The 12,493-nt window shown below is 41.0% G+C and overlaps 1 long non-coding RNA gene and 2 other non-coding genes across 3 annotated transcripts; all 3 read right to left on the bottom strand.

The window, feature by feature from the left end:
* Positions 1 to 744: 744 nt before the first annotated feature.
* On the bottom strand, positions 745 to 5,394 carry LOC116082550. The gene is made up of 2 exons (XR_004115358.1): positions 5,326 to 5,394; positions 745 to 1,891 (listed from the first exon to the last, which is right to left on the bottom strand). It is a non-coding gene; the product is annotated as an uncharacterized LOC116082550 (long non-coding RNA).
* On the bottom strand, positions 4,657 to 4,728 carry Trnam-cau. The gene has a single exon. It is a non-coding gene; the product is annotated as a tRNA-Met (tRNA).
* Positions 5,395 to 7,548: 2,154 nt separating the features above from the next.
* Positions 7,549 to 7,621, bottom strand: Trnak-uuu. The gene has a single exon. It is a non-coding gene; the product is annotated as a tRNA-Lys (tRNA).
* Positions 7,622 to 12,493: the final 4,872 nt, after the last annotated feature.

The raw sequence follows: 12,493 nt of genomic DNA, 5'->3' as shown, positions 1-12,493 counted from the left end.
TTTGGTTCTTCGAGACAGGGTTTCTCTGTGTAGCTCTGGCTATCCTGATACTCACTCTGTAGACCAAGCTGGCTACCAACTCAGAAATCGACCTGCCTCTACCTCCTAAGTGCTGGGATTAAAGGTGTGCGCCACATTAAAGGTGGCAGAAATTTCTTAAACAGGATACTGAATATGCTAACCATAAAGGAAAATCCTGACACTTTGAAAATATTTCTATCTTAGGTTATGTTTAAAAATAATATTCTATTTCATAAGACATTAAAGAGAGTTGAAAGTCAAACTACAGAGTGGGGTAAGTTTTAGCTGCTACAGTTCCTTATTAAGGATCTTAACACATATAAGTTTTTTACAATTGGCACCAGAAGAAAAGGCAAAAACTGTCCAGACTGTCAGTAAACAAGAACAGACACTCACTTTCATTGCTAATCGAGGATACGCATATTAAAACACACTGTACCACCACCATAAACCTTGGAAAATGGCAAAATTAAAACAAGTCTAAGTTAAACCAGCTTAGGAGTACATGTCTGCGGTCACATAACAGAATGGTCAGACATTTAAGATCATTCTTCAGAGGCGAAGAGCTCCAGCTTGTTTTCCAGAAGATCTAGGTTAACAATCATCTCTAACTCCAGTGTCCAGGGGATCTGATGTCCTCTTCTGGCTTCTGCGGGCACCAGGCTCATGTGAGGTGATGCACAGATAGAGATACAAAATCATTCAGGCAAAACACCCATACACCGAAAAAAATAATTTATTTTAAAGATCATTCATGTTGCACTAGCCTAGGCTACGTGTGACCTGTCTTAAAAGAACCAAACTGAACAACAATGGCAAGGAAAGAGTTGAAGTCCTGAGAGCCACTTTAAAAGTCGGTGTAATATCTTAATGCTGGGTCTATTTCCAGCAGAGACAGGGGCAAAAACACCCACCACGGCCAAGTCAACAGTTCCCTTTCCGAGACCTCCATCCAGGTAAGGCTGGATCTTTGACTTCACCACAGAAAAGAACTTCAGGCCAGGCCAGTATTAGACAAAGTTAGAGATTGGGTATAGGATTTAAGGGGACACTGAGGCAGGTTGCTGGGGCTAAGAAGTTTAACTGAGGAGCTATTAATTCTACAGGCAGAGAAGAGCATAGTAGGGGCTCTGAGAAGCAACCCCGCTGGGCAGAGTCAGGGTCCCTTCTTATAAACAAGAAGGCCAGGTGGCAGACACCATGCAGGAAGAGCTAAGATGGGCAAGTGAGCTCCCTGGAGCCCTGCTCATCTGCGATGTGGTACAACCCCAGAGACCGTCCCAGGATTGTCCCTTGCACTGCTGTGCTTTCTCAGGTTTGTCATTGCTCGTTTATTTGGGTTAGTGTGAGTGGACCCGGGAGACGCTCGCTGCCTATAACTTGGTATGATTATTTCCTGGGTGATAGTCTACTCTGCTGAACAAGTTTCTTGCAGATCGATATAAAGATGAAAGTTCTTGAGATAAAGATGTCTAGATGAACTAATGATCTTATGGAATTTCTGAATTGATTTAAGTAGTTTTGGGAAGTTAGCTTGATTTAAAAATCTTTGGGGAGCTAGGGTAATTGATAGAAAGTCTAAGTTAGGAAGTTAAGGCAGTTGATAGAAAGTTTTCAGTTTAGAATCAAGAACAAAGTGTGCCCTTTCCTGATAGCTGCTGAGTTAGAGAAAGGAATACAGTGAGCGTTCGTGCATTACGATCATGTAATTGTAGAGGTGGGAAGAATAGGTTTGGGACAAGCTAATGATCAAAGTAAGCATATGCGCTAGGTTGGGCCTGAATTCCTTGATTTTGTGATCTACAGATGAGGTAGCAGGTTTTCTGTGTGCACCAGGAAATAATAAGGATATGATAAAGAGCAAATAATTCTGGAAATAAGAACAGAAAAAGAGATGATTAGCCAGCTTAACCGATCAGAACTTCAAAAATAAGACATAAGATAGATGCTGATAGATATGTTCCATATAAGAAATACATAATCAATAACCTGTTCTAATTTCCTTGTGTAATGATTTTAATCTGTTTTTGAAAAATATGGTTTTCTGGTGACTGTCTCTAGAAAATGTGTAACTTGTGGCTATGAGGTAATGCTCTTTCTAAAAGGAAAACTTTGTCTTAAGGGGGTTAAGAGAAGAAAGTAAATCCCTGGAGCTTGTCTTTTTCTTCAACCATTCTCTATGTGTGCACCTGTGTGTATGATTTCTGCCCTTTCTCTTCTCAAGTCGCTGGCTGTATAGACAGCAGACCTTGCCCCCACTTCTACCCCCATTAGTATCTGGACCAGCCCCCAGCCAGCTACTCTCAGAACTCACCTCTTTGCCAATGCCACTCTTCCCTACCTGCCTCTGTTTACCCTATGGTGTCTGTCCAAGAATATGACATTAGATCAGAATGCTGCTCAGCCACAATATCTATATGAGTCCTCTCACAAATACCAACAGACACCCCATCCACGGGTGGATCTCTGGTCTGCATAGTGAGTTCTAGCCATCAACTATCTGTGAGACATTGTCTCTAAGTCTCTAGCTAACAGAAGGGATGTTAGTGGCCATTTTTTTCTCCATTTATTTATTTATTTATTTATTTATTTATTTATTTATTTATATCCCAATTGCTCCCAGTCCACTCTGCCTTGTACAGCTCCTTCACACACACCCCTTCTTTTCTGAGAAGAGGGAGGCTCCTCTGTGTACCAACCCACTCTGGCACTTCCACAAGACATTACAGGGGCTGTGAGATGGCTCAGCGGTTGAGAGCACCAACTGTTCTTCCAAAGATCACGAGTTCAAATCCCAGCAATCACATGGTGGCTCACAACCAACCATCATGAGTTCTGATGCCCTCTTATGGTGTGTCTGAAAACAGCTACAGTGTACTTATGTATAATAATAAAAAATTTAAAAATTTATAATTATAAAATTATTTTATAAAATTATAAAATTTATAAAAAATTATAATTTATTATTATAATAATAAATAAATTTAAAAAAAGACATTACAGAACTTTAAACAAAGGGATTAAAACAATGAGAGACTTTGGAGAGTTGGGGGGCTAGCAAAAGGGATTAAAACATTGGAGAGTTGTTGGGGGGGAGGCTAGCAAGGCAGCTGAGATCTATGAACTTCTCTAAACTGCATATCCTTCTCCTTGTGGACATACATAAATATGATTCAAGTGAATTATAAAGCTATCTTTAAATGGTTGCTAAGGAATTTAAATAGAATCACAAGGCAGCTCCTGGGTGGCAACTAACAGGATCACCATTGATCAGGAACAATAGACTACAGGAATCCACGACATTAGGTTACTGACTCGGTGGACTTCGCAGTTTTGTTTGTGAAATTCCTGGAAAACGTCTGCAGATGGAAGAGCCCCTCCCCAATGCATATATATATTCAAGTCCTAATTCTGGTTTACTGCTATCTAATTTTCTTTTATTTTTGAGACAGTGTCATTACAAAGCCCTAGCTGGCCTCCAACTTCCTGTGGAGATCAGTCTGGCCTCAAGCCAGAGAGCCACCTGCCTCTGTCTTTTACTAGCTAGAATTAAAAGCTATTAGTAGTAGCCTGACTACTTCCACATTTTATTTGAAAATATTTCTATATAAATGTAATTCTGTCTCTGTGCTGGCAGCCACCAGAGCGAATGTCAGTTGTGCTGGAAAGTACTATTCTAACCCGTCAGAGGCTTCAAATAGACTCCGGAATAAGGGGTTCTTTTGCCACACCACCCTCCTAACTCATTGTCCACACTGAGTAGAAAAATGCACAGGGGCAGGAGCACCAGCAGGTACAAATGGGCCACTGCACGCTGTCTTAGAATCTTGCAGAGCTAGTACATCTGGGTGTGAGTATGAACCTCTAAATCCCAAATTCAGTTTAGAACCCTACCAAGAAAATCATATGGTCCCTATAAGAGACCCAGAAATATGTGTAACAAATACCGTGATTGCTATGTAATGCACTTATTTCAGATTCTGGAAAAATAGCTAAAGAGGTGCCTAACATTCCAAAGGATTTGATATTTATTTTGTGGGATGTTATTCTGCTTTTAGGAAGTCTGAAAGTCTGTAAGACATTTACAATAACTGTTGTTTATTTACCTACACTTTTGTAAATGATCATGTTTATGAGGAGGTAAGTGACTGTCTTCAGTAAATATTTAAGGATCCTCAATATATGCCTGTCTACTTGGCACCTACAAAGAATTTTTTTTTTTTTTTGTGACAACAAAAATCAAGAATAAGGAGTGGAAAACAACTAGTTGAGAACAATAAAGTTGTTTTGTTTTTTTATTTTCAGATACAAATTTAAGAAAAAGCAAGCCATTAATAAAAGATGTATCAAAAATACACGTAATGTGTTATCTCCTCCTGGGTGAATTTTAATGTTTGGAATCTAGTTTGTTGGACTCTAAAAAGAAACTGCATACACGGTATGCAAGAGCGGATCAGAAGGCCTCTCTGGAAGTATCTACCTGTAGGAGAACGTTGCTAAGAGACTGGAAGGAAAACCTATAAAATCGGAAGGGTTTAAAGTGGTGATTTTGGTAGGGGTTCACGGTTGTTATTTGCTTTGTCTGACTTCTCACTGTCGTCAGTTATGAGCCCATAGCGCAACAAAATTATCTCCTAGCAGAGGATGGTTTCGATCCATCGACCTCTGGGTTATGGGCCCAGCACGCTTCCGCTGCGCCACTCTGCTGGCACGGAAGAATCCTTCCTCTTCTATTCTCTAATGGTGAACATGGCTCTTGCGTTCTTATTTTTTTACATTTGTGACGCTTTTTTTTTTTTCCCGACTCTCCGGACTACACAAAAGGGAGTTTCGCTACTAACTTGCTCCCAGGCTTCTCTCCCGTCTGCGCGCCAGGGTGCGGAGCCACACAGCCTCCTCCTCACTAGTTTCTGTGCAAGTCTCGTAGGCGATCGCTGTGCTTAAAAGAAGTTTTTATTTGATTTCACCGGCACAAGGTTTACAAACAAACAACCCCCAAAAAGCTAAAATCGAATTCCCGATTCAAATGCATGGCTAAGGCAATTTCTATCGGATTGCGTGTGGGATAGTTTGGACAAAGACAGAGAAATAGAAAATAAGCTAACAAAGACAGTCCTTCTTGCTTTGGCTTCTGTCCGGGGCCAGGGCTTTCAAGGCTGTGGGTAACAGTCCCTGGGTTCCCGCCACGCGCTTCCACAACCCTGCGAGCCTCGGTCTCCAGCGGTGAGAGTCAGGAGGTCCTTATTAAGCTACTATTTTATCTTATTTCATTTTATTTTTATTTATTTAATTTATTTTACTCACCGTTGCTTTTCCACGCTCACAATAAAATCGGCTTCTGCTTCACGGGTAATGGAAAACAGGAAGAAATCCTCGAGTCCCTACTGCGGGGAACCAGCGCCCCCTGGCAGAATCAAATAAACACGCTGGTCTTTTTGTAGCCTTTGAGGTTCTCCTTGGTAGGCATTTTGTGATGGGCCTTCTTGAGGTTTGGATCTTCCTGTCTGGGAAGATTTCCTCAAGCCAACACTAGACAGCATGTGCTTGACTTGAAATGTCTGTCAAACATGAGAAGGAGAGACCAGAGACAGACAGGCAAACAGGCAGTCTGTGCCTCCAGAGTTGGTCTGAACCCAAAGATATTAAGGTTTTGTTATCACATCTGGCCTTCTATCCTCTCAGGTCTCTACAGTCAATCGTTTTTCACTCATGGTTCTGCTTTTGATGTTAAGCCTGAGACTCTTTCCATTGTAGAATTATTCTTTTCCTTTTCTTTTTTTGGGGGGGAGTCTGTTTTTTCCTAAAATTTTTACAATTTTGTATTTTGCTTTAAACCTATGATCCATTTTGGATTTTTTTTTTAAATTTAGGTTAAAAAAAATCACTTTTGTACCTACAAAGAATCAATACCTTTGGCATCACTGATTTTTTTATTCTTATTTTTCATTTAAATTAAGTTACCATACAAATTAATAGTTTCATTGTGACATTTTGTTTTCTCCTGAATATATCAGGCACTGGAATACATCTAGCAGCTTACATCCTGATCCTCAACTTGATGTATCAGAGACCTGGTGTATGGGCTTTTTAAAACCTCAAAACCCACCCCTTGACACACCTCATCCAACAACGACCATATTGTCTAATCTTTCCCAAAATAGTTCTACCAACTAGGAATGAAGCATCCAACTGTATGAGCCTATGGGGGCCAGTCTTACTCAGACCACCACAACGTGTGTCATATTTTTTCCTAACTGACTCGTCAACCTATCTCCCTGTCTTAGGGTTTCTATTCCTGCACAAAACATCATGACAAGAAGCAAGTTGGGGAGGAAAGGGCTTATTCAGCTTACACTTCCATGTTGTTATTCATCACCAAAGGAAGTCAGGACTGGAACTCAAGCAGGACAGGAAGCAGGAGCTGATGCAGACGCCATGGAGTGATGTTCCTTACTGGCTTGCTCCCCCTGGCTTGCTCACCTTGCTTTCTTATAGAATCCAGGACTAACAGCCCAGGGAAGGCACCACCCACAATGGGCCCTACCCCCTTGATCACTAATTGAGAAAATGCCTAACAGTTGAATCTCCTGGAGAGAGGCATTTCCTTAAGGGAGGCTCCTTTCTCTGTGATAACTCCAGCTTGTGTCAAGTTGACACACAAAACCAGTCAGTACACCCTCACACATGGTCTTTGAATAGTCCATGAACTACTATTGTCCAGCATTATTTAAAACAGACAAACAGACAAAGGGCTGGAGAGATGCCTCAGTGGTTAAGAGCACTTGTTGCTCTTGCAGAGGACCCAAGCTTGGTTCCCTGTACCTACATGGTGACTTATGACCATCTACTACTCCAGTTCCAGGGGATCCAACATCCTCTTCTGATCTCTATGGGCACCAGGCAAAGTCCTGCAAAGTCTCATACACATAAATTTTAAGAACAAAGCAAAATTTGTCTTTGACCCTTGATTTGGCTGAGCATATTCAATCTAGAGGTTGGTTTTGGTTTTTGTTTTATTTTCTTCTTAGAATTTGTTCATAGAAACTTTATTATCTGTAATTTATAATCTTCTGACAGATAGGGAAAATAAATACTTTTTAAAAACAAAACCAAACAAGACCTCCACAGTCTACCCTTCTGCCGTGTGGTTAATACTAGTTGGCCCAAACAACAAAGGTGACTCATAACAACGCACATTATTTCTAGCAGGTTGAGTGTTTTGTCACAGCACAGGGCTTGCTAACAAGCTCCTGATGTTTGTGCTTATCACTAGAACATGACCACAATTTGGCAGAGAGCTCCCCGTCTGCCAAACAGCTCAGCTGTAAGACAAAAAGATAGAAAAATTTAAATCTGGCACTTTAACATAGTGAATATTTCAATATTTTGAAACCAACCTACCCTTCTCTGTGTTCTGTAAGCTTTCATACCATGTTTCTGAGGAAGGGTAATTTTAAAACTGCTATCTTAACTGCTGGCTGGAGTAGAATAAAGGTTCACCACTTTCAAAGTCTTAATTAATGCCAGCACCTGGACAGGGACTTGAACCCTGAACCCTCAGATTAAAAGTCTGATGCTCTACCAATTGAGCTATCCAGGCCCCCAAGGGGCATGTTTGTTCACGTGGAGGAACAGAATTGATAGCTACCATTTTCAGTGCTGGCACAGGCTAATTCTTGCACCGGAAAGATAATGGAGTTGATCTGTAACTGTGAGGTACGATTCACTCAGCATTTGTCCATGAGTTTCAAAACAAGAATGTGAGTGACGTGAAAAACTAACCCTTACTGAGGAAAAAGGAAATAAACAGAAGAAGAGAATAGGACTGCTTCTAATAAATATTTGTAGTTAATCTTGCCACCATCTGCCTAGTTACTGGATACCAAGAAACAGGCAAAAGGACACAAAGAGAAGCAAGGAAAAAACTAACAGAAGCAAGAAACAAACTAGTGGAGGACAACGGTTTCTGATAAGCTTGAAAAAGGTTCTTTTGGAAAAGAACGTTTACGTAGCCTTTCCAGCCCCTCCACTGCTCTGGTGCTCTTCTAAAGAACTGGGACACATGCGGCATATTCACTGAGCATCTGTTGTCTTCCCTCATAAAGGTAAATGGTGAAGAATAGAGACCCCCATTACAGGAATGTAAAAGCCATGGAAGTGCTTTCCAACATCCTTTCGAAAGAGAGAAGGACAGCTGTGGTTTTAACAGTGGTAGAATGCTAGCTTAGGACTTGTGAGACCTTGTGTTTGATCCTCCAGGGATCACAGGAATAAACACCCACGCATACACACACACACACACACTTTTTTTAGTTGTAAAAGACTGTTAACTGATCCTTCATCTATTTGCATTCAAAGTGATGTTCTCTGCTTCTAATAGAATTATATAGAGTACAACATAACTGTATTTTATCTTGTTTTTCCTATTATACTCCACTATATCAAATGTATAATCAGTTCTCACATCCACAGACAGATCCAGCAAACAAACAAACATGGATTGACAGATTTCTGGAAGATGAGTGTGCTGAGCATATAAAGTATAATTCCTAACAGCACAGAATCCAACTCCCTACAAAGGTTTATATAGGGTGAAACTACAAAATGTATAGGAAACAATGAAGTTATCCCAGGAGAGATGTAAACAATGTCTACTCACTCCTTGTGAGCTCCTAATGACAAAGTATAGTCCCCTTATTTGGGAATCTATGAGTTTAATGGGTTACTTACAGAGCATGGGTGAGGGACTGCCCACAAGAACATGGGCACCAAAGCAAGTGCAGTCGAAAGTCTTCACTCAGCATGCAGGATGCCTTCCCTACAGCTGCACAGTCCACCTTCCTCAGCCTATATATATATTCTAGCCATTCCCCCAGACCCTGAAAGTGAAAGGCTGGAGAATTTTAGAATTTTAAAATAAGAGCATTTAATAGAAATGTATCAGTAGAAATGTATGGTGTATAACCTTTACCTAAAAGGACATGGAGGTAGACTGGCCAGTTCCAGGAACCTGGCTAACTCAGAGCCTCAGGGCTCTGGTTCCAGATACCTGCCCCTCCTGACTGATCCACAATGAGGGCAGAACTAGGAATGAAGGTCTACTGGGTTTACAAGGCTCTCCACCCTGCCGACCAATAGATGAAGATTACATTCCTAGAAGGAATATGTTCCCCTCCCTAACTGACTGAATACCTTGGGTTGGGTCCCTCTGAAATTTTCCACTGTTTTATGTTATGTTTCCTTGGTAACCCTCTCACACACACACACCCCTCCCCCGTTTGTGGTTTTTTCCCTTTAAATACCCCTCACTTCTTGTGTTTGTGGTCGAACCTCTCTGGCCTGCAAGGTTTCAGGTTCGACCCCAGTACCGGCCTATCCCAAATAAACCTCATGCGCTTGCAGCAAGATCGGTCTCTCGTGAGTTATTGGGTGGTCGTGTTATCCCGAGACTTGAGTGAGGGTCTCCTGAGCTCTGGGGTCTTTCAAAAGCAACAGGCAATTTGGGTGGAACTGCATAGAAATGGCTGGGAGGAGTGGGGGAAAACTCAAGAGAGAACATGGTGATATTCTTTACCTCCTCCTTTGATGGACTGTCAACAACCTAAAGCCCAGTCATGATGGACTCTTGAAAGTAGTCACAACTAATGTGATGAAAATGGGGATGGTATTGCATGAGTGAATGTGTTCTACAACGAGTCCACATATAAATGCTACAGTATTTTATAAAAGAGACTAAATGACCCTAAATATGGTAACTGTTGCATTTTAATGATATAAAAGTAATTCTTCTAGGGTAGGCAAAAATGTCTCAGCAGATAAAGTTCTTGCTGTGTAACCCTGATAACCAGAGTCTGCTAAGGACCAGCATCCTTGGAGAGGGGGTCTGAGAGAAGGGGTGTTTGAGAGTAGCCAAACAAACCACTCAAAGTCAAATCATGGGTCCAAGCTAGATGGCTATGGCTATGTTCTGCTCAAGACAGCTTTCCAAATTGCTTTCTCTGTATTCTGCTTTCTCTGGAGATCTCCAGACAGCTCGCTCTCTTGCTCTCTCCCTCCCCCCTCCCCTCTCTCTCTCTCTCTCTGCTCCAGATAGTACTCCAAGAAGTTTCTCTAGCTATACTAAAAACATTCTTTGGACAGCTCACCTCTTGCAGTGAGACAAAAAGAAAAAAAAAAAAAGCTCACAGTGTTTTATTTTACATATCAATCCAGCCATTCATTCCAGCTTCCCTTTTGATTATCCTAAGAACCAGCATCCTAGGTCCCTAGCCCCCTGATTTTCAGAGACTGCAAGCACACATTTTTTTTTAACCTTGCAAAAGAATTCAGAGATCTGTCTGCCTTTGTTAAGCACTGCAGATAAACTAGCTGGGTAGGACTCTATCCTGAAATTACCATTTTTATTGTGCCTGAGCCTAGACCTAAATTCCCTTGTCCCAGGCTGACCTTGAATTTAGGAATCCTTCTGCCTTTGTAAACATAAACAAAAAACTTAGTTGGGTGGGATCTCTGAATACCACTGCTCCCTAAACTCTTTATCTTTCTTAGTATCTTTCTGACAAGTTGGCTCTGAGTAGCTACTTTTGTTCCTTTAAGATTTGTGAAGCCCTTCATATAATTCATATTATCCTTATATTTTGCATGATTGACTGCCCCAACCCTCGGGGCATTCAACAGGGTCCTAGAGCAGGGGAGAGAGACCAAAAGAGACAAGAAACACGAAGAATGAGAGCAAGACAGTTGTCTGATCAAGCTCCAAAAACTTTACTTCAGGGATAGCAATATAAACACAAGCAGGAGAAAGCTTCAAGGGAGGGGGGAGATCCTATGACAAGGGAGGGGAAAGAACTTGTGACAAAAGCCAGCAGCAAGGGAGGGCTGGTGGCAATCTTCAGTTCCTAGAACCAAGGGTCAATAATGTCCTCCCACAAATATTCTGTTAAGACTACACATGCTCTCTCAGGGCTGTAAGTGTAAGCTAGTAATTTTTCACTAGGCCATAGTTATGGCCATGGCTCCCAGCAGTCGAAAAACCATATATTTTTGAACTGTTTTCTGAGTTCTTTCCCACAGCCTGAAGGGCTATCCTGAAGGTCCCAGCACTTACCATTTTGCCAAGACATTAGCCACACCTTTGCCTTCCTGATTCGCGCTCTCTCTGATTATAATTGAGTCATTAACGTTCCTTCAGGGAGGAATGTGAAAATATGTGCATTATTATACAAACAAGCCATTATTATACAAACGGCCAATAATTGCTGTGGACACTCATGGAGGCTCACACCTACTGGTCTTGTCCTAGGGGCAGAAACCACGTCCTTTGATTGTCCTTTGATCCTTATCAAGGCCATGTTGGACCACGCAGTTCTTGCTGTATAACCCTGATAACCAGAGTTTGGTTCCCAGAATTTACATAAAAAACGAAGGAGAGAGATTGGGTGTGGTAGTGCTTGGCCTTAATCCCCACACCCAGGAGGCAGAGACAGGTAGATCTCTCTGAGTTTGAGAAAATTGTCTCAAACAAAACAAAAGACTGAAGGAGAGGGACTACTAGAGAAACAATGCCACAAAGTTGTCCAAGACATGTACTTCATATGCACCATGGCACATGTGCCTGCCTATACACACATCATACATTCACACACTAATAGATAAATATTTTAAAATATGTTAGTGGTATGTGAAACATATTCTAGATTTTGAAGACTTTAAATAAAAAATATGTGTCTAATTAATAAATACTAATTATACATGAAAATGATATTTTGAGTATGGAGTATTAAATAAAGATTAAGATTCTCTGTTTTCATTAACTTTTAAATTTCATAACCTGTTTACTGGAAAGCTGAAAGTTACAGAGGTAGTCTGCTTTATGTTTCTATAGCCCAGGACTGTTGTAAAAAAGAAACTTGTTCAAAGCTACAGAGCTGGTTTGTATACAGAAGGGCTACTGATTTCTTTGACTTCATTTTGTATTCAGGCACTTTGCTGAAAGTGTTTATCAGCTTTAGGAGTTCCCTGGTAGAATTATCGGGGTCACTTATTTATACTCATATCATCTGCAAAGTGATACTTTGACTTTTTCCTTTCCAATTTGATCCCCTTGGCCTCCTTTAGGTGTCTTACTGCTCCAGCTAAAACTTCAAGTACTATGCTGAATAGATAAGGAGAGAGTGGACAGCCTTGTCTCTTATTTTGGAGTTGCTTTAACTTTCTCTCCATTAATTTGATGTTGACTATTGGCATGTTAAAGGCTTTTTCAGCATCAAATGAGATGATCATATTTTTTTTTCCTTTCAGATCATTTATATGGTGGATTACATTGATGGATTTTCATATGCTGAATGATCCTTGCATCCCTGGGATGAAGCCTACTTAATCATTGTACTGGCTGGCTTTGGGTGTCAATTTGATACAAGCTGGAGTTATCACAAAGAAAGGAGCCTCCCTTGAGGAAATGCCTCCATGAGAT

Source organism: Mastomys coucha, unplaced genomic scaffold (assembly GCF_008632895.1).
Source record: "Mastomys coucha isolate ucsf_1 unplaced genomic scaffold, UCSF_Mcou_1 pScaffold7, whole genome shotgun sequence".
Taxonomy (NCBI): Eukaryota; Metazoa; Chordata; class Mammalia; order Rodentia; family Muridae; genus Mastomys; species Mastomys coucha.
This window is presented reverse-complemented; position numbering and strand designations above follow the sequence as displayed.